This window comes from Podarcis liolepis, assembly GCF_965112155.1.
Source record: "Podarcis liolepis genome assembly, chromosome: 13".
Lineage (NCBI taxonomy): Eukaryota > Metazoa > Chordata > Lepidosauria > Squamata > Lacertidae > Podarcis > Podarcis liolepis.
This window is the reverse complement of record NC_139573.1, coordinates 53,961,464-53,982,745: the sequence shown is the minus strand read 5'-3', so window position 1 is coordinate 53,982,745 and position 21,282 is coordinate 53,961,464. Positions and strand designations below refer to the sequence as shown.

General features: G+C 45.7%; 1 protein-coding gene across 1 annotated transcript in view; it reads right to left on the bottom strand.

Annotated features, from left to right (window-relative positions):
* The window catches only part of LOC310692401 (uncharacterized protein), a 137,690-nt gene that overhangs the window by 19,552 nt on the left and 96,856 nt on the right, over positions 1-21,282 (bottom strand). The gene's annotated exons all lie outside the window — the stretch shown is intronic.

Genomic DNA, 21,282 nt, shown 5'->3' with positions numbered 1-21,282 from the left:
AGAACATGAAATCATATTCACGATGGTGTCGGCATTCATCGAAATTCATTGAATTGCCAACATCTGGATGTCAAAGATCTTTCAGCACTTGCACATTTGGCAAGAGGAGCTCTAAAATTAACATCTAACAAGTTTTTAGGGGGGAGGGTCCTCTTTGCACGACAGAGAGCACAGTTGTAATCGCTTTCTAGCAAAGGATGTGGCAGCAATCAACATCATATAATTGAGGGCACAAAGGGGGGCTAGACACCTGCTTTTTGATGCCATCCACAAATCAGATCTCCAAAAATAAAATTATAGGAAGTAGTGTGTTTTACATTTCAGCAAGAGATTCCAGAGGATACCTGAATAGATGGATCATTTTTGCGAAGCAGTGAGACTGTGGTGCATTAAGCCCTCGAAGGCTGTTACCCATAAAGCAGTCAAGCAAATAAATGAGGGAAATGGTAATCTAACAAACTGTCAAAGCTATTTGCCCTTGCCCCCCTGCCTTCTGTTTACCATTTCGAAAATATATACACAACTACAGGAGACACATTTCATGCTTGTGTTTCACTCAATGCAGTCAGCTTTGAAAATTGCCTCAATTAATTCACGGCTCTCTCAGGAGAAAGAGGGGTGAAGCAGGATGGAGTGTGTGCCATAACTGTATCAGGATGCATTGCTGTTCTGTTACGGTGAGTATTTGACGGAGATTTCCCTTGGGGAAAAACTGGAGCACTATTTCAATAACTGGGAAAATAGTATTTCTTCCAATTCAGAGGACAAAATGGAAAACCCAGTGAGAGAAAAGGAGAGAATCTGGTAGATGGATCAGAACCAACAGAAAAAATGACCAACAGGGCAAGTGTTAATTCCACCCACTTTGCTGCACCGATCACATGTTGTGTTCCTAATCCGTGAAATGAATTGGAGTGTAATCCTGAAAATCATCCACAGCCGATGATTAAACTCTAGACTTCAAATTTCCTTATTATCTTCTCTACATCTTGTCTAAAAGTTTCAGCAGTGACGTAATTGCTAGAAACAATCTGTGAGTACTGATGTCTGTTTCATTTTCCAGTATCAATTATCTGCCCATAGCATACTTGTTATGATACAATATGCTCACAAAAAATGAGATAAAGTAAAATTTTGTTTTCCACTTGCCAATTCATTGTTATGTTGAAAAATACTATTAATAAATCTTATGCACTGTTTAACCATTACTAAGATAGTTGCGGTGAAACTAACTTCCAGGCAAGGTTGAGTGATGCTTCCATCCTCACATTTTCAGACTTCCTAAAGTGGGGACAGTTGCTATTTTCAAGGGAATTGACACACAGTTTGAGTCTGCTGGCTATGATGTTCAGTTTTCCATTACAACGTGGAAAGATGTTGGGCTTTATTAGTCACTAAACAACTTACACAGGATTGGGCTGTTAGGTAGAAACATGGTACAAAACCCCAGACAAGTAAACAAGACTTGCTTCTGAACAAATGAGTTTATAAGTGGGCTGTGAAATATCTCTTCAGTAAGTGCACCCCCCCCCCAGCATTCCCAACCTACTGACTTCAGAGAATTCCCCTTAGTCACTGAGGCAACTCTAACACAAGTAGTTCCAAAGGGAAAAAATATATAGCCAGGCTAGGAAAATACTGTTCTGGGTACCTTCCAAGATCTGCTGAAGGAAAAAAGAAAGAAAGAATGTTTTTGCTGCCCACTTACAGAGCTGACTGGGACTGTTGTCGCAAACAGGAGCAAGGTTTATTTTCCTTTCAGTCTTCAGCATGAAATATCGTCTAGTCTTGTTTCCTCAGTCAGATGCAGCATCCAAATCTCTCAGAATAGATCCGATGCCTTTTAGCAAAGCATCATCTCCACCCTGGAACTAGAACATTTCCAGTTAAAAGGTCAGGATATGTTATATGTGGATGACAGCATGGCCTTGTTGGCATCTAAAAATGAACACTGACATTTTTTGTTAAAACCCTAAGCCCGTCCTAGAATGGAAGCCCCAGATTCAAATATTGCCTCTGTCACATCCTCCCTTTCTCTGTCCCAACATATGGACATTGTGGCAATTTGCAGACAAATCTAAAAATCCATATTCTAGTGAGTTAGCATGTGACTACAAAGCCACACAGGGACGCAGGTGGCACTGTGGGTTAAACCACAGAGCCTAGGACTTGCCAATCAGAAGGTTGGCGGTTCGAATCCCCGCGACAGGGTGAGCTCCTGTTGCTCGGTCCCTGCTCCTGCCCACCTAGCAGTTCGAAAGCACGTCAAAGTGAGAAATAGGTACCACTCTGGCAGGAAGGTAAACGGTGTTTCCGTGCGCTGCTCTGGTTTGCCAGAAGCGGCTTAGTCATGCTGGCCACATGACCCGGACGCTGTATGCCGGCTTCCTCGGCCAATAAAGCGAGATGAGCGCCGCAACCCCAGAGTCGGTCACGACTGGACCTAATGGTCAGGAGTCCCTTTACCTTTACCTTTTACATAGCCACACTGCTGTTAAGTAGATTCAGACCGTAGAAATGCAGTTGGTAAAGAAAGCTCTGTGTGGTGTCATTTCCCCTCCTCTCGGTTGGGGAGAAGCAACAAAGCTTTTCCTTTTCCTCCCTCCCCCTTTCTCTTCATCCAGTGATAGGAGCAGACATCTACCGTGGTACCTCGGGTTAAGTACTTAATTCATTCCGGAGGTCCGTACTTAACCTGAAACTGTTCTTAACCTGAAGCACCACTTTAGCTAATGGGGCCTCCCGCTGCCGCCGCGCTGCTGCCACACGATTTCTGTTCTCATCCTGAAGCAAAGTTCTTAACCCAAGGTACTGCTTCTGGGTTAGCAGAGTCTGTAACCTGAAGCGCCTGTAACCTGAAGCATCTGCAACCCGAGGTACCACTGTATACAATTTCTTCAGCTTCAGGCTGAAAAAAAAACCATTGAGAAAGGGAAAATGGTGCCTGGGAGAAAACAAGCAAGACTTTCAGCCAACATGTTAATAATTGGCCAAATATAGTCAAATTTAAGTCTGCATAGATGAATTAAAGGCTCAGTGCTCATGCTCTGTGCCTCTTACTTCACAATAAGTTCATCGAATCATAGAGTTGGAAGGGACCCAAGAGAAGAAGAAGAATTTGGATTTGATATCCTACTTTATCACTACCTAAGGAGTCTCAAAGGGGCTCACAATCTCTTTTCCCTTCCTCCCCCGCAACAAACACTCTGTGAGGTGAGTGAGGCTGAGAGACTTCAGAGAAGTGTGACTAGCCCAAAGTCACCCAGCAGCTGCATGTGGAGGAGCGGGGAATCAAACCCGGTTCACCAGATTACGAGTCCACCGCTCTTAACGACTACACCACACTGGCTCTCTAGAGTCATCTATTCCAACCCTGTGCAATGCAGGAATCACAGCTAAAGCTTCCATGACAGATGGCCATCCAACTTCTGCTAAAAAACTTCCAAGGAAGGAGAGTGCACCACCTCTTGTGGGAGTCTGTTCCACTGCCGAACAGCTCTTGCTGTCAGAAAGTTTTTCCCCTAAACGGCCTCAGTCCAGTATACCTGAAGGAGCGTCTCCACCTCCATCGTTCTACCCGGACACTGAGGTCCAGCACCGAGGGCCTTCTGGCGGTTCCCTCACTGCGAGAAGCCAAGTTACACGGAACCAGGCAGAGGGCCTTCTCGGTAGTGGCGCCCTCCCTGTGGAACGCCCTCCCACCAGATGTCAAAGAGAACAACAACTACCAGACTTTTAGAAGACATCTGAAGGCAGCCCTGTTTAGGGAAGCTTTTAATGTTTGATGTATCACAGTATTTTAATATTCTTTTGGAAGCCGCCCAGAGTGGCTAGGGAAACCCAGCCAGATGGGCGGGGTATAAATAATAAATTATTATTATTATTATTATTATTATTATTATTATTATTATTATTATTATTATTTCCGCATGTTTAGTTAGAATGTAACTTGAAGCCATTGGTTTGAGTCCTGCTCCCCAGTTGCTACATAAACATTGACTTTTGCATTCAATAGCTCTCTCCTATCAAGCCTTAATTTTGAGGTGCAATTGTTTTTTTAAAAGCCCCCAAACAGCATGCCACCACCAATCCCTGAATGGTGTGAAATTCCAGGGGTTCCAGAAGCTCATCCAGAAGCTTTTGGAAATGAGACACATCGGAGACTGTGGTGTCTTTATGATATATGGTTTATTTACACATATATGCAACCTGAGCCTGCGAAGGAGGGGCCCCAGCACCCCAAAAGGCTCTTGCTTCTTCCATAGCCACAGCCTTGGATTCAAACAGACACAAAACATTATGTTCTGCCTCTCTGGCATTTCAGCTTCCTCCACAATGACATCATTCCTAAACTCTAAACTCTGGCTTTATCTATTTAGGGAGGGAGACCTACCCATTTGCCGCCCCACAGCAAGCCTCTTTGACAGTGGCGTAGCGTGGGTTGTCAGCACCCGGGGCAAGGCAAGTAATTTGCGCCCCCTAACCCGTGGATTTGCGCCCCCTAACCCTAACCCCCAGATGTTGCGCCCGGTGCGGCCGGCCCCCCCTGCACCCCCCATCACCCAGTGCTTGTCACCTCAAGAGGAAGCTAGCCTGGCTTAATTAGCTGTTGGAATTTGTTAAATCCAGGCATTAGAGTAGTCTAGCACTCAGTTTAACACCCTGAGCCTTTATTAAATTCTAACACGTACTGGTTCCAGTAATTTAGAAGTGCCTAGCACCCACAAACTCCTAACAATATCCACTTACAATCTTATTGAGCCGGGTTCGTTTATTTATTTTAAAGAGCTAAATCATTTCTGCAGCATTGCTGCCAAATTTCACAGCTGTTAATATGGCTGGAATCAATTAAAAAAATGCATGCTGATTTTGCACCTTTGACATTTAATTCTGAAGTTCAGCAAATAGAGTAATCTTAAAAGTGTGAGTCGGGGGGCAGGAGATGAGGTAGTAGAGAAAATAAGTTTATAGTAAACAGCATAAAAGAGACACTGAATAGTAAATAACTGAGCTGCAGTTTTGGCAAGCCTTTAGGGACACTGATCAAGGTGTTTGCAATGCTGTTAGTACTTCTTTTGTGCTTTTTAAAACAAGTCATTAGAAATAGAAAGCTTATTGGGAAATATAATTGCACCGGTTCAGCTTATGTAAGGTGAAATGCTATTAATCATTTGTTAATTTTCCATATGTTCTTTAGTTTTTATATAGGCACTGATACAGATGTCTTTGGGGGGGGTGCTGCTCCTGTCCCCCCTCCTGTAACTTTGTGTTTGGATGTAACACTGAACTACAGCTTAATTTTATGTGAACAAATCTTAATGAATGCATTCCATATCCACCTCTTCTTCACCTCCCCCAGCACAGCTGCAAGGTTGGATGCTTTTGTTTTTAATAATTTTTATGAAATATTTTCTTGGGAGCTTTTGTTTTCACTTAGATTTTGAAGCAACCAGACAAGCAATGTTTAGAATTACAGTCATACCTCGGGTTACAGATGCTTCAGGTTGCGTCTTTTTGGGTTATGGACCTCCAAAACCCGGAAGTACCGGAATGGGTTACTTCTGGGTTTTGGCGCTCACACATGCGCAGAAGCGCTAAATCACGCTTTGCACATGCGCAGAAGTGCTGATAGATAGATAGTTTATTATGGCCATAGGTCCATATGCAATACATCATACGGCAACACAGGTATAACAAGATAAAATTAATCAATTAAATTACGTTTAAATCAAGTACATCTCAGACCGTAAGTTTCTAAATTCCATTAAAATAAGAACAATATAACACTTAAAATATCAAATTATCAGTATAAATCAATATTATTTAGGCAAAATCAATAATCATAGAGTAATCCATTTTTCCTTTTATAGGCTAATACTGTTATCAGAAATCTGGCAACAGAAAGGGACCTACTCGGATCAGAATCTTGCAATAAATGAATTAGCTGTGTTTCCAAGGAGTCACCTGAGATTTCCAATAATAAAGGGGACAAAAATCTGATCCGAGAAACTGAATGTAGTGAACAACAGAATAGTATATGTTGTAAAGATTCTATAGATCTATTATCGCATACACACACCGCTGAGATTCGACCATTGGAAAATCTATTATTCAAGACATTGGAAGGAAAGGCATTAAATAAAGGCGTATCTGTGGGCTGCTACAGACAAAGAGGTCAAATAAGATGGTATCTGCTGTTCGCAGAAGTGCTGAATCGCAACCCGAGTGTGCGCAGACGTGCCGCTGCAGGTTGCGAATTCTACGGGTTGCAAATGTGCATCCCGCACGGATCACGTTCGCAACCCGAGCGTCCACTGTAGCTATAGTTTATTGAAATGAGATTACTTCAAACCATGGTTTATGAAGTTTGCATGATTGAATGAACCACAGTTCATGTTAACCACAGTTTGGGGTTCAGGTGCAATGTTAAACTGCAGTTAATTGAAAACAGAAGTGAAGGACTTTGCTTTCCTCTCCACAGTTGTGCTGGAGTGGGGTGGATTTCATGGGTCTCAGGCCCAGGCACATAATGCTATGCCATAGTTTAGTGTCACATCCAAGCACTAGTGCCTGTTAAACTATAATATTTCATCAAGACAGTATTATACTAGCATCATGCTGCAGGGAATACTCTGCCACCCTACTGATAATTTTATTTATTTTTCTTTTGTCCAGCAGGATATAAAGGGAATCTTCCTCCCCAACAGCTTCTGGTAAATATTGTTCAAAATTCTCACAACTTTATCAAGAGATGAAAGCCACAATTAATTAAGTCTTGATGCTATTCCAAAGTCTTTTGGCAATGGGAACATCAATGGTTCTTTGTCTGTGTTTCACAGACAAACACTTTACAGATAAACACAGACAAAAACACTCTCATTTAATCCCAATAATATTCCTCCGAAATAAGCATCCTGAGGTTGTGACTCATAACCTCTGGCTGCTTACTTCAGAGAAATACTACTGGAATCAAATAAGAGTGCTTTTGGAATAATGAGTTTGAGGAATGTAGCCATAACCTACATACTACCGTCTTACAAAATTCTCCCAATAATAGAATTTGAAGTCTGGGCACCACAATTCAAGAAGGACACTGACAAACTGGAACGGGTCCAGAGGAGGGCAACCAAAATGGTCAAAGGCCTGGAAACGATGCCTTATGAGGAACGGCTAAGGGAGCTGGGCATGTTTAGCCTGGAGAAGAGGAGGTTAAGGGGTGATATGATAGCCATGTTCAAATATATAAAAGGATGTCACATAGAGGAGGGAGAAAGGTTGTTTTCTGCTGCTCCAGAGAAGCGGACATGGAGTAATGGATCCAAACTACAAGAAAGTAGATTCCACCTAAACATTAGGAAGAACTTCCTGACAGTAAGAGCTGTTTGACAGTGGAATTTGCTGCCAAGGAGTGTGGTGGAGTCTCCTCCTTTGGAGGTCTTTAAGCAGAGGCTTGACAACCATATGTCAGGAGTGCTCTGATGGTGTTTCCTGCTTGGCAGGGGGTTGGACTCGATGGCCCTTGTGGTCTCTTCCAACTCTATGATTCTATGATTCTATGAAGTGGTTCCCATCACAGATGACTTCAAGGGGCTAGTAGCAGGGGCCCTACTTCGCTCTTTCAAATTTCAGCGGTGCCCTGTGCAAGGCCAAAATTTGTTGTGCCCCTGCCTCTGTGGGTGCTGCCCCTAACATTGCTCGCGACCCTATTTCCTTCCACAGCTTTCAGTCACAGTATATTAAGACCTGCCACCCCTTGGTTCTCCCATAATAGGGTTTTTTTTTTAATGGAGTTTCTCCTAATACCCATTCATAATTTTCTTTCCAGCATACCCAGGAAATGTATTATGGGCTGAGGTAACAAATGCTTTCTGGAAAATACAGTGCTCATTTCAGTTCCAAATATGCTTTTCTATTTATTTTTTTTAAAGTATTTCTGTAGGCAGGTAAGAATATGTGCTTTTGTAAAAATCCAAAACAGTGAAATGTTTTTCAGAAATATAATGCCTTTTGTTGCTTTCTTCCTTGTCATCTCCATGCTGAAAATTTAATTTTTCTGTGCAAACGTTTTGATGCAATTTTTACATTTTAATCCTTTGCCCTTGAGGCCCCGAGAAGAAAGTCAGTAACTGCTTGCCAGTCCTGTGAGAAAGGTAGATTGGGCACTTGCTTCACGCTCTTTCTTGTTTAGGCCACAGAGAGTGAGGGAAATGAGATAAGGTTCCGATAAGTCATTTCTTGATTTAAACCAAATATAGAAATCTCACTTTGTGGCTCAAGGTAACAGAACTGGCTTTTCATTTAAGATTTGCTTTCCTTTGTGGAAATAAATTGCATAGTTGCCAGATTCAGAGATGGTGCCTATGCTTTTAAATGTACTAAGCCTCTTGTTTTTCAAGGAGGAGGCGGGGATTCATGTCAGGAGAGCTGACTTGGCTAGAAAAGCATTTGTGGAGCTGCCTTTGAGATGTCCAGAATACATCTGAGAGGGTGCTCATTGTAGGATCAGTTCTCTTCCCGCATGCACATTTCTCGCAGCATCTTTGGCATCAAGATGACAGCCCATATTTTCCCTCCATTTTATTTGAATTTTCCCTTTACAGGAAAAACCTGTTGCCAATGACCCATTAGCAATACCTCAATATCTTTTGCAATATTAAGCCATCCTTTTTGGAAGCTCCCACTGTCTGCTATATGGGACTGAAGCATTTTATACTGTGCGTTGCCATCTCCATGGGCTTCTGTCTCCGTTCAAAGTGTTGGTTTTGTTTTTTAGGGTTGCAGACAGGGCCTTCTCTTTCTTTTTAACCTCCTCCTCTTCCCCTTCCTTCCTTCCTTCCTTCCTTCCTTTCTGGGATACTATAGCAGCAGATTTCCTGCTATATTACCTTTGAGGTACCCTCCATGCTTCTATCTTTGTTTTCCCATCCTAAAGTCTTAAGAATCTGTGGACTCACGGATCTCATGTGGTAGGGATGTGAGTTACCTCAGGGTGACACCTTGGAGAGTTGATGTCAAGCAGAGTTGACCATGTGTAAGTGACAAGATGTCCCCCATATGTTTTGGACTAAATCTCCCATCAGCCCCTGCAAGCCTGGCTAATGGCGAGCAATGACTGAAGTTGTAATCCACAACATCCAAATGGCACCGCTTTGGCTATTCCCTGGAATATTCAGTACTGGCCAAACAGAATAACAGTTTGATAAGGCAACACCATAGGTTCAATCAATTGGGGGTTGTCCCACCCTATCCCCCATTAAAATGAATGCAAGAGACCTCAGTAATGACTGGGGGAAGAGAGAAAATGAAAGCTGAACTTTGCTTGGCTTCAGTCAACACAATAGATTCTGAAGGTAACAATGAGTTTGTTTCAGTAGGGGAAATTGTTCTCCACTGCCAGTTCACATCCTCCATGTGATCCTCAGTGTTACCGGAAAAATCCGAGGGCTCCCTTGGACAAAAACAAAGACACCAACCAGGATAACTTGGAGCAAAACAGCAGCCTGTAGGCTTGGCCTTTATTGAACTGTTGCAACAGGGTGTTCCCCTCACTTGCAAGAGAGAGGAAAAGACCCAGAAAGATGGTGTGCAGGACCTTATAAAAACTTTTGAAATTCCCATCTTCTAGGTCAAGCCCACCCCCAGAAACATCATGCATACATTACAGAAAGGAGGGGTTGTGGTGGTAACCTGAGTGTCCTGTCACCTGGCTGGTTCCTCCTTTCCCCCTCCACATGAGTCACTTCCAGGTGACAAAGGGGAGTTTGCAGTTTCCTGCCCCCAGAGGGAAGATCTGATCATTGTCCTTTGTTTCAGTCCATGCTGAATCCACTCCCATATGCAAGTTCTTTGTGATCTTGATGGTCTTCTGTCTAGGACCATCAGGGTTGGCATAGCAACTGGGCAGGGCTCCTGTGGATGTGCTGGGATGATGAAGGGATTATGGCTGACCAGAACCAAGCCACCCCCCTTTGATAGTCCTTGTCATATGGAGTAAAACAAAAATTGAACATTGCAAATCCGATGTATGGTTGATTTTTCTATGAATTTATAACAGAAGTGTGGCATTTGTAGTGTGTGAGTGTGAGTGTGTGAAGTTTGTACAAACTGAATGATTGGGGTGGGGGGTTCCTGCTACATCAGTCTCAGAGAGCTTCCAAGACACTCCTAGGCTGTTAAAATGTTCTACTTTGACCCATATAGGATACAGAAAAGGATGACCTGGCTTTGTGGGTAAAAGATGGCTTAGCCAGCAGAGATTCAATCGCAGCCTGTTAGCACATTTAAAGCTCAGGAAGGAAGAAGCCCAGACCTAGGACTCAACACAATAGCTGTCATTTGGAAACACAGGTCTTTCCAAACAAGCTGCTTCCAAGAGACAAAGGCCACATAGCTAAGGGGAGAGACAGTATCTGATACCACTATCCAGGTGTTAAAAAATAAAAGTCCTGACCCAATGAGAGGCCAGCTGCAGCGCAAACCCGAGAAGGAAATGCGATTCAGGATATTATATCTGCCAGCAGTTAAAAACTACAGAGAGAACTCAAAGAGCTTTAATCGTAATGGTAATAAAAGCCCAGTTGGTCTAGTGTAGCTGGGGGACCTGAGCAGGCAGGATGTTGGGGTGAGAGGGGAGAGAGATGAGAAGTGGAGACAGATTGGTGGAAAGACGCGCTCCTCTTCCTGTTTGATGAGACACCTCTGCACATGGAAAAGCACAGACAATGCGTCACCACAGTAACCCTTTATTTGTTTCGTATGGCATTTATAACCAAAGATTCTCAAGGTGGCTTATGGCGTAAAATCAAACAGGTTAAAAATGTCAGTTACTGTTGTTGTTGTTGTTGTTTAGTCATGTCCAACTCTTCATGACCCCATGGACCAGAGCACACCAGGCACTCCTGTCTTCCACTGCCTCCGGCAGTTTGGTCAATCTCATGCTGGTAGCTTCAAGAACACTGTCCAACCATCTCGTCCTCTGTTGTCTCCTTCTCCTTGTGCCCTCCATCTTTCCCAGCATCAGGGTCTTTTCCAGGGAGTCTTCTCTTCTCATGAGGTGGCCAAAGTATTGGAGCCTCAGCTACAGGATCTGTCCTTCCAGTGAGCACTCAGGGCTGATTTACTTCAGAATGGAGAGGTTTGATCTTCTTGCAGTCCATGGGACTCTCAAGAGTCTCCTCCAGCACCATAATTCAGTTACTATAACAAGGAAATAAAATATGATTTTTGAGAAGCACAGAATGAAAAGCGGAACAAACCACTGCCTAGGACTGTGGAGGCCGTGACAACTTGGGGGAGATGTCTGAGCGATGGGCAGTAGTTGGCATTTAATGTTTACAAGGTGGCTGAAGGTTATTTCTTTATTAAAACATTTCATTGAAAGGCTTCAGCCTGTTTGTAACGGTGCAGGTCTCATCCTGTAGATGCCAGGCATGGCCTCACTTCCACTTCCAGGGGATGTGAAGCTGTAAAATAATAATAATAATAATAATAATAATAATAATAATAATAATAATAATAATAATAAAATAAAGAAGGAAAAAGCACTTGGCTGCCTTTTAAATGTTGGTAAAGCCAGACCCAAACCCCCACCCCTGAAAATTTCCTACGAGTTCTGTATCTCCCCACTCCAAAGCAACAGAAATTTACCCCCACCCACCCATGCCAAAAACACACACAAATCCTGGCTACTCCCAAGATTATGTTTAGCATGGAAAAGAGGAGAGTTGGAGGAGGCACAAAAACTATCTCCACCCCCATCATTCAGCGCGGACACTGGGGTCCAGCTCCAAGGGCCTTCTGGCGATTCCTTCATTGCAAGAAGGTTACAGGTATGATAAGAATTTTAAGGTCTTAGATATGTAATAAATGTTCATAAATGTACCAAGCAAACAAGTACATAAATATATAAACCACATATCTGAAAACCCCACAGAAAAAAGTCCTGAACAAATTGACCTCAATTATTTCTCTGCAAGGTCAAAGTGGGAAACCCCCTCATTGTCTCTTTCCTTCACAAATCCTGTCTTAAGGGCACAGTTAAGATATGAATAGGGTGTGAGGCTGTGACCTGGCTCAGGAACTAAGTATTTATCTTTACAAAAGACTGGCCAGGCTCCCCAGGCAATCCAATCAAGTGACCATTAAACAGGTAACCTGGCAGACAGGAGATAAACAAACCACTCAGATTTCTGCTGTAAACAGCCCTTTTTGTGATGTAGGTATGATGTATCTGGGGTGGTGGTCTTGATCTATAGGGTGGCAATTTCAAAAGTCTATATAAAGTGAGAGAAAGAGAACACTCTTATTGACAATATTATGACACTATTTAAAGGTAAAGGTAAAGGAACCCCTGACCATTAGGTCCAGTCGTGACCGACTCTGGGGTTGCGGTGCTCATCTCGCTTTACTGGCCGAGGGAGCTGGCGTACAGCTTCCGGGTCATGTGGCCAGCATGACTAAGCCACTTCTGGCGAACCAAAGCAGCGCACGGAAACGCAGTTTACCTTCCCTCTGGAGCGGTACCTATTTATCTACTTGCACTTTGACGTGCTTTCGAACTGCTAGGTTGGCAGGAGCTGGGACCAAGCAACGGGAGCTCACCCCGTCGTGGGGATTCGAACTGCTGACCTTCTGATCGGCAAGCCCTAGGCTCTATGGTTTAGACCAGTGTTTCCCAACCGGTGTTCCGCGGCACACTAGTGTGCCGTGAGACGTTGCCTAGTGTGCCGTGGGAGGGAGGCTCCCCAGGCTTAAGGAAGCTATCCCCCCAGCCGCGCAAGCTCCGCGCAAGCTCCCAGAGCGATGCCAAAGCTGCGCGCACCTTTGCCATCGCTCTCCAACCCGTTCGGGGGGCTGGGGTCGGGGGAAGCTCCAGCTTCCCCCGCCCGCAGCCTCCCAAGCCCCGAGAGCGATGGCGAACGTGCGCACACCATCGCCATCGCTCTCTGACCTGTTCGGGGGGCTGGGGAGGGGGGAAGCTCCGGCTTCCCCCGCCCCCAGCCCGCGCAAGGTCCCAGAGCGATGGCGAAGGTGCGCACACCTTCGCCATCGCTCTCCGACCTGCTCTGCGGGCTGGGGACGGGAGAAGCTCCGGCTTCCCCCGCCCCCAGCCCGCGCAAGGTCCCAGAGCGATGGCGAAGGTGCGCACACCTTCGCCATCGCTCTCTGACCTGCTCTGCGGGCTGGGGACGGGAGAAGCTCCGGCTTCCCCCGCCCCCAGCCCGCGCAAGGTCCCAGAGCGATGGCGAAGGTGCGCACACCTTCGCCATCGCTCTCCGACCTGCTCTGCGGGCTGGGGACGGGAGAAGCTCCGGCTTCCCCGCCCCCAGCCCGCGCAAGGTCCCAGAGCGATGGCGAAGGTGCGCACACCTTCGCCATCGCTCTCTGACCTGCTCTGGCGGCTGGGGGCGGGGGAAGCTCGGGCTTCCACCACCCCCAGCTCCTGCAAGCTCCGGGAGCAATGGCAAAGGTGCGCTCACCTTCGCCATCGCTCTCGGACCCTTTCTGGGGGCTGGGGGTGGGGGAAGCTCGGGCTTCCCCCACCCCCAGTCCCGCAAGCTCCGGGAGCCACTCTGGCTCCCATTCTGGGGGCTGGGGTCGGGGGAAGCTCGGGCTTCTCCCGCCCCAGCCCCGCGTCTGGGGGGGGGGGAATAATTTTTTTCCCTTTATTTCCCCCCCAAAATCTAGGTACGTCCTATGGGCCGGTGCGTCCTATAGGGCGAAAAATAGGGTAGTCAATATAGGCACAGAGTTAATTTTTTAAACATTTTCTAATGGTGGTGTGCCTTGAGATTTTTTTCATGAAACAAGTGTGCCTTTGCCCAAAAAAGGTTGGGAAACACTGGTTTAGACCACAGCACCACCAGTGTCCCTATGACACTAGATAAGTGATACTATATATTAAGAATGAGAGATGGTGAAACATGAAGTCCCATCACCAACACACGTACTACAAGAAATATACTTCCTCAGCTGCCTCGGGGCCTGGTGGGAAGTATGGCAGTTTGTTATCAGCCGTGACTCCCGCTAATTGATTTATGGCCCTCAATTAGCTCTTCACTGCCCGGCACACTTCTCCTGCCGCATGCTCTGCTCCGAGCTCTCCGTCACGCCATAGCAGAGTTTTGCACAGCGGTGTAAACTGTCACGTTGCTTGGCTTCCAGACAAACACACACAGAGTCCAGGTTTGTCTATTTACAGCTTTTATTCCGATATTTCTCAGGAATTTCCAGGACTAGTTGCAGCCATCACAGCACTGCATCCTTTCCCCCACAGAGTACAGAGTGGGACTGGCAAACTTTGCCCAAGCTCCTCCCGAGCTTCCAAAAGTGACGTCAGAATGGTGTGGCATCATGGGAAGAACTTAACTCGTTAAGTTCCAGCTCCAACACCCCCCTTTGCCGCACCTTCTGACAAGACCCTTTTGAGTTCAACACCTTTCCCTTTGCCTTGTGCTCCTTCCCAGCATCTTTCCCAGGCACCTGTTGAACCCCTTCAACACTCCCAGAATCACACTGTGCGAACCTGGCCCATGCACTTCTCGCTTGGTACCTTTCAGGTGGAATGCCCTTTGTTGAGCGACTGGACCTTCTGGGCACAAACTCAGATGTTACCTCTGACTCACTGCCACCAGGACCTGTGTCCTCAGCTTCATGGGATTCCCCTTCCGACTTAAAACGTTTTCGAATCCTCTCCATTACACTCACAGGAGAACTGGGTTCGCTTTTGGGTGTTCTCTTAACCTGTGGAGAAACTACAGATACCTCCTCCCGTTCCTGACTTTGGTCAGTTACCTGATCGTCATCATCAGACTCAGTTTCTTCTTCCTCCCCCTCAGAATCTTCCTGTTCTGAATCAGAAAGACATTCTGAAAGAACATCACGCTTGGAAGCAGGTTTTGACTTTTCATCCTGCTCATAGAACTCAGCGTGCTTGCTGATCAGTAACTTACTCTGATCACCTGATGGAAATGCAAACCTCCATGCACTCGCTGTTGGCTCATACCCACAGAAGATCATTTTCCGGAACTTGGATCCATCTGGCCCCTGCAATGCAGCAGGTACTGACACAGATGCATGTGACCCGAACATACGCAAAAAATGAATCTGGGGTTTCCTGCCATGCAACAGCCCAAACGGTGTGTCCCCTACCATGGAATTGTAGGTGCGATTCCAGGTGAAGCTCACATACTTGATTGCCTCCAGCCAAAACCTTGGAGGTAACCCAGAATCTTTCAGCAACACCTGTGCAGTTTTAACCAGAGCCTGACACTTGAGCTCTGCCTCCCCCCTCTGATTGGGTGAAGTCACTGTGTGACGTATCCCTTTCTTGCGAAAGTACTTCTGCAAAGCAGAACCTGTAAACTCAGCTCCTCTGTCACTCGTGACAGCTTGCACTTTGGTGGAAAACCTTTGTTCCACCTCCTCAATCCAATGTTTGATCAGCTGTGCTGCATCATCCTTGGATTTGAGACCGTGTGTCCAGGAATTCTGTGTAAAATTATCCTGCATCGAGAGCAGAAACCTTGACCCTCCCAGACTTGGTTCTTTTACAGGACCCCACAAATCTATGTGAATTTGTTCAAAAGGCCTAGTGGTTATCCTCTCAACCTTTGGATAACTGCATCCTTTTATCTTTGCCAGCTTGCAAGTTTCACATCTTACAGCATGTCCACATTCTGAGATCTTACACCCTTTAGAAACTTCTGGTAGCACCTGTAGTTCTTCTAGAGAACTATGGGCTGTTCGTGTATGCCAAGCATGTACGCATGAATCATGATTGGGAATTGTAGCACGCAGTGCTTGTGCTTTCTCAACCTTCCCATCACCCTCCAGAGACGTTTTAAGAATGAAGAGATCATTCTGCCCCTTTTTAACCTTGGCAAGCATCCTCCCTCCTTTGGAGATTGTGCACACATCATCCTGAAAACAAACCGTAAATCCCATTTTCAGTAAATAAGGCACAGATAAAAGACAGTGGTGCATCCCAGGAACAGTACAACACTCCAGCGTTTCCTGCAAAATACGAAAATGCAGATTTACAACATTAGTCAAATTTCTTTTCTGTCCATTTGCAAACAGTACAGATTTCCCAGCAGGAATTGCCGTGCAGTTCCACCTCTCGACAGCAGGTGTCTCTGGAATCAAATTGCGATTAGCTGCAGAGTCAATAACAAAATTTAGCTCTTGGCTTGTGTCACAGCTGTCTTCAGACAAAGCCAGACTAGCTGTTATCTGATACGTCCCTTCCTGGCACCTGGTACGTCCACCAGCCTCAGTCCCATGCCTGGTTGTTTTTCCAGACTGGCTGCCACGGAAACCCGACTGGTTCCCATGAGAGTTCAGCTGTTTGACCTTGGCAACATCCTGTCTTGCCTCTCTGCTCCGGTTGGGGCAATCTCGCCGCAGATGTCCCGCTGCATTACACACGTAGCAACGAAAAACTCCAGTGGAAAAACACTGCCTGGGGCTCTTTTCAGCTGGCTTGGCCCTCCTTCTTCCGGAAAAGCACTCCTTGCCAGATCCGCCCCCCTTGAACTGCCGCTTCATTCCAGCAGGTTCAGTGGAAAACTTTTCAAACTTGCCTTTGGAACTTTCCGCCCCCCCGACTTGCTCACTAGCACTCCTTGAGGCTAAATCATCAGGAACAGGGGCTCCAGCCATCTCTAGGCTTCCAGCTTCAATCTGCCCTTGGCCTCCTGCTGAGCCTTCACACAGACGTTTCAGCACACGCCAAGCCTCACACGCAGATTCAACGCCCTTCAGGTGTTGTTGCAAATTAGCATGAACACCTGCTCTCAACATGCAGATCTCAGCTTTCTCCCTCTGCATTCTCTCCTCCAGAGAAACAGACTTCAGCTTTCCTGAATCTCTGACATCTCTGTCCACCAGTTGCACTGGTTCTTTTTGGGAAATGTCCCAAACTTCCGTGGCTAAAAACCACGCTCTCACCCTTTTTGTCCAGGTATTCCACGCTTGGACGGTGAGTTCCTCAAGCTGTTCAAACGGAGCTTGAATCCCTTCCTGGCCATCTGCCATCTCCTTCCGTTCTCCCAAGGGGGCCCCAAGCTGTACTTACAAAAACATCAGCTCCTCTGGCATTTCTCCCTGGAGAAACGATACCTCAGCTCTGCGCAGTTCTCAGCAACACAGGCACTCTCTGCGTCTTGCAGCTTGCTTGTTTGCTTCTGCCTCCGCCTCCTGCCGTCTCTGCTCGACACCGCAGATCAAAGCTTTCGGCAGTCTCCCGTGACAGGTTTACAAGCGATGATTTAGGACATCCATAACCTATGGCAGTTTGTTATCAGGCGTGACTCCCGCTAATTGATTTATGGCCCTCAATTAGCTCTTCACTGCCCGGCACACTTCTCCTGCCGCATGCTCTGCTCCGAGCTCTCCGTCACGCCATAGCAGAGTTTTGCACAGCGGTGTAAACTGTCACGTTGCTTGGCTTCCAGACAAACACACACAGAGTCCAGGTTTGTCTATTTACAGCTTTTATTCCGATATTTCTCAGGAATTTCCAGGACTAGTTGCAGCCATCACAGCACTGCATCCTTTCCCCCACAGAGTACAGAGTGGGACTGGCAAACTTTGCCCAAGCTCCTCCCGAGCTTCCAAAAGTGACGTCAGAATGGTGTGGCATCATGGGAAGAACTTAACTCGTTAAGTTCCAGCTCCAACAGGAAGGAAGTGAGCAAAAACAACGATGTGTTAACAAAGTGTGCTAAAAATGCGAAGCTGCAGATGCTCAGAATATTTCCTTTTTATTTATCAACGCTGGCAAAGAAAGAAATACTGGTGGGGTTTTTTTGCTGAGAGATGTAAAGTACCACAGGCTGAGTATTTTTTGTAGTGCACGAAAGCTTATTCCATGATAAACTTGTTAGCATTCAAGGGCTCATTTTGCAGTATCTTATTTTATGCATTCCTTTTGGCAAGAAGGAAGGGGACACTTTTGGGAACTGCGCCGGGGGCCCCAACCACCTTAATCTGGTCAGACTTGACAACACTAAGAAATAACTCCAGCTAATTTAAATAGGGCATGCTCCATACATAATGTATTTTTAATCTTTGTTGGAAGCCGCCTAGAGTGGCTGGGGAAACCCAGCCAGATGGGCAGGGTACAAATAATTTATTATTATTACTATTATTATTATTAGACATAGGATTGCTGCTGAACGGTCTGATCTTCTGCAAATTTACTTGTCAGTAAAGCCCACTTTGTTCAATGGGGTTTAATCCCAGGCAATTGTGCACAGAACTGCAACCTTGATAGCAAAATTATTCACATTTATTTATGCCTCAGCCCATTTAAATCAACAGGCTTAGCGATGCCTAGCTGTACACAGGATTAGGCCGCAATTCTATGCAGCCTTGCGTGTGAAGGAAACCTTTAGGAATTTAGTAGGAATTTCTTTCAAGCAAACATATATATGACTCTGCTGTACATCTTTTTTTTTTTTAAGCCGAAACACCACACAGTTCCTTACTTACTCACCCAGTTCTCAGTCCAGACATCCCCTTAAATCAGTCCGAAATCTATATACCATTCCCATTTCCGCAGACATCAGTTCACAAGATTCATTGTTTCTGTACATTCCACCTCCCTTTCGATGCAGTCGCCTGCTCAGCTGGACATTTGAGCTCTGCGCTTGATTTATATCGTTCATTTCATAAGCAGTTAAGGCCCCTGGCAGGAAGAAAGATTTGGTAGCACTGCTATAAAGCAACTGACATGCTGTCAACAAGCAATGACTGTTCAAGTGAGAGAAACTTGGAGGATGCAGACTTTGCCACAAATACTTGAACTAGAGTTAAGCTAATGGTTAAGTTGGAGGGCTGGCAGTGGCTTACAGTAGTTTCAATATTATTAATTTTTTAATAAAATGTTAAAGAATAAGCACTTTTCAAATACAGTGGTACCTCGGGTTAAGAACTTAATTCGTTCTGGAGGTCCGTTCTTAACCTGAAACTGTTCTTAACCTGAAGCGCCACTTTAGCTAATGGGGCCTCCCGCTGCCGCCATGCCGCTGCTGTGTGATTTCTGTTCTCATCCTGAAGCAAAGTTCTTAACCTGAGGTACTATTTCTGGGTTAGCGGAGTCTGTAACTTGAAACGTCTGTAACCTGAAGCGTCTGTATGGCAAATACATGTCATAGTTGTTAAGAGGGGGGCAAGCTGGCAGTATCAGTTCAGAGCATGGCTTTCAGAATAAATCCACATAGAAGTCTAAATCAGATGTACAGGCTCAAATGGATGTCTACATTGTACTTCCTAAAATGGTCAGCAGAAGCAAAGCAGAAGCAGGGAATTTTAAAGTGGCAAAGTAGAGGAGGAGGAAAAGGACAAGTAACCTTTTCTTACATACATTTGAAGCAGGGGCGTCTTACCCATAGAGGCAAGTGGTGCGGGGCACCAGGACGCCAAGTTCTGGAGGGCACCAGGGGAAGAGGCAGAGGCTGGATGCAGTGCCTCCTGGCATCAGCGGCCAGCTAAGCCGGGAGGTGCCGCGTCCAGCCTCCCCCTCTTCCCTGCCAGAGAAGCCGCCCTCCAGCTGCTGCCCGCTTCCTCTAGTCCCGCTGGCAGTGCCGGCCTCCCTAAAAAAAGGTAGACAACTCTGGGAAACCGGGGTGTGTGTGTGTGTGTGCCGGAGGAGCTTTGCACCATGGCGCCGGATATGCTTAAGACGGCCCTGATTTGAAGCCCTCTCTAAGGGGGGAAGCCACTGAGACAATTTGGACCAGACAAAAGCTGAGTCCTGCCCTCTTTCCTGCTGCTTCTTTCCTCTGATTTCCTTCCCTGGTCTTTTGGAGAAGACTGTGCCCCTTTCAAAACCCAGTAACAACTTTTGCTACGGAAACACAAACTTCACAAAAATGATGTTGCTGCAGTAGGCATGCCAACCCAGAATCTAACCGAACCAACGTTGATGTTAAGACCAACAGGCAAAGCATTAGAAGTGACTGAGTAATCCCAGCTGCCATTGGAGTCCAAAGTGATTACTCAGGCACTTACATTAGGCGACCCTGAGGCCACTATGAAAAGGGGACAGCAGAAAGGGATGAACGCTATCAAAAGTTACAAGCACTTCAGCTTCATTTCAACTAAAGAGGAGGACCAAGGGGTTAAGCCAAAGACTCCACAAGAAGCAGCTTTTGAAAGAGACGGAGGGAGATGGGGCCACTTGGCTGTTCTGGGACGTAACTCACATTTAGCCAATTTACAGTTAAATGTGTAACAGATTGAGTCATCACTTGTAAATATGACCTCAGTACCGGCTCTGTCAGTCCATCTCTGCTTCATTAGTTTTGGACAGAGCCGGTGCTAATCACTGCCTGTGGCCCAGTTTTGCCTTCCATTCCTAGTGCAATAGAATTTTCTGCTAGTCCATTACGAATCTGCTCCCCTTTCTGTCCTTCCATCTCATTTCAAAGTCAAAATTTAATTGAAACGAGACAAGGCCGGCATTAGGAGATTCTATTAATAGTTTACAAAATGTCATTTTTATGGCAGAAGCGTGGTCCACTTCAAATACTCAAAGGGAGTGAAATGACTGTTTAAGGCATTTTTTCTTCTTCCTCTTTCATGGTTATTTGTTTAAGACGGTGCCAGCAGATGACATTTTCTGGCTTGCTGCCTTACAGATTCATTTTACAATTAGTCTGATGCATTTACTGTGCCCAGAGAAATCATTTTATGGGGCGACTAATAAATATAAATAAATAAATGCCAGTTTGAGTAATGCTTGAATCTGTTAATGCTTTTACTTTCTTTTCTTCAGCCATATGTTTGTAGAGTATTATTCAATATTTTCTGCAATCTTATTGCCAGTATTTCCTTTCCGTTGTATAAGAATGTCCTACACACACCCTTCTGAAGGCTAAATTCTGTATTCAGGGTTATTTGAAGGGCTCGTATTTTCTCAACAGGTTGTTATTTACCAGAAGTGTCCGCTGTTCTGAAGTATGCAGCTCATTTTACTGCCTCAGAACGCTACCATCTCATTTTGATGCACATGTAGACCAGGCCTTAAAGACATTGATATGAAAGGACAGAGATTTGGCCAATACAATCTCAAATGGGATCTAAGGAGACGAGGTTGCAATTGGTGTCAAAGGAAGATCAAGAAGACAATTGCATCCACTGGGCTTGCCGATAGGAAGGTCAGCGGTTTGAATCCCCGTGACGGGGTGAGCTCCCGTTGTTCGGTCCCTGCTCCTGCCCACCTAGCAGTTCAAAAGCACGTCAAAGTGTAAGTAGATAAATAGGTACCGCTCTGGT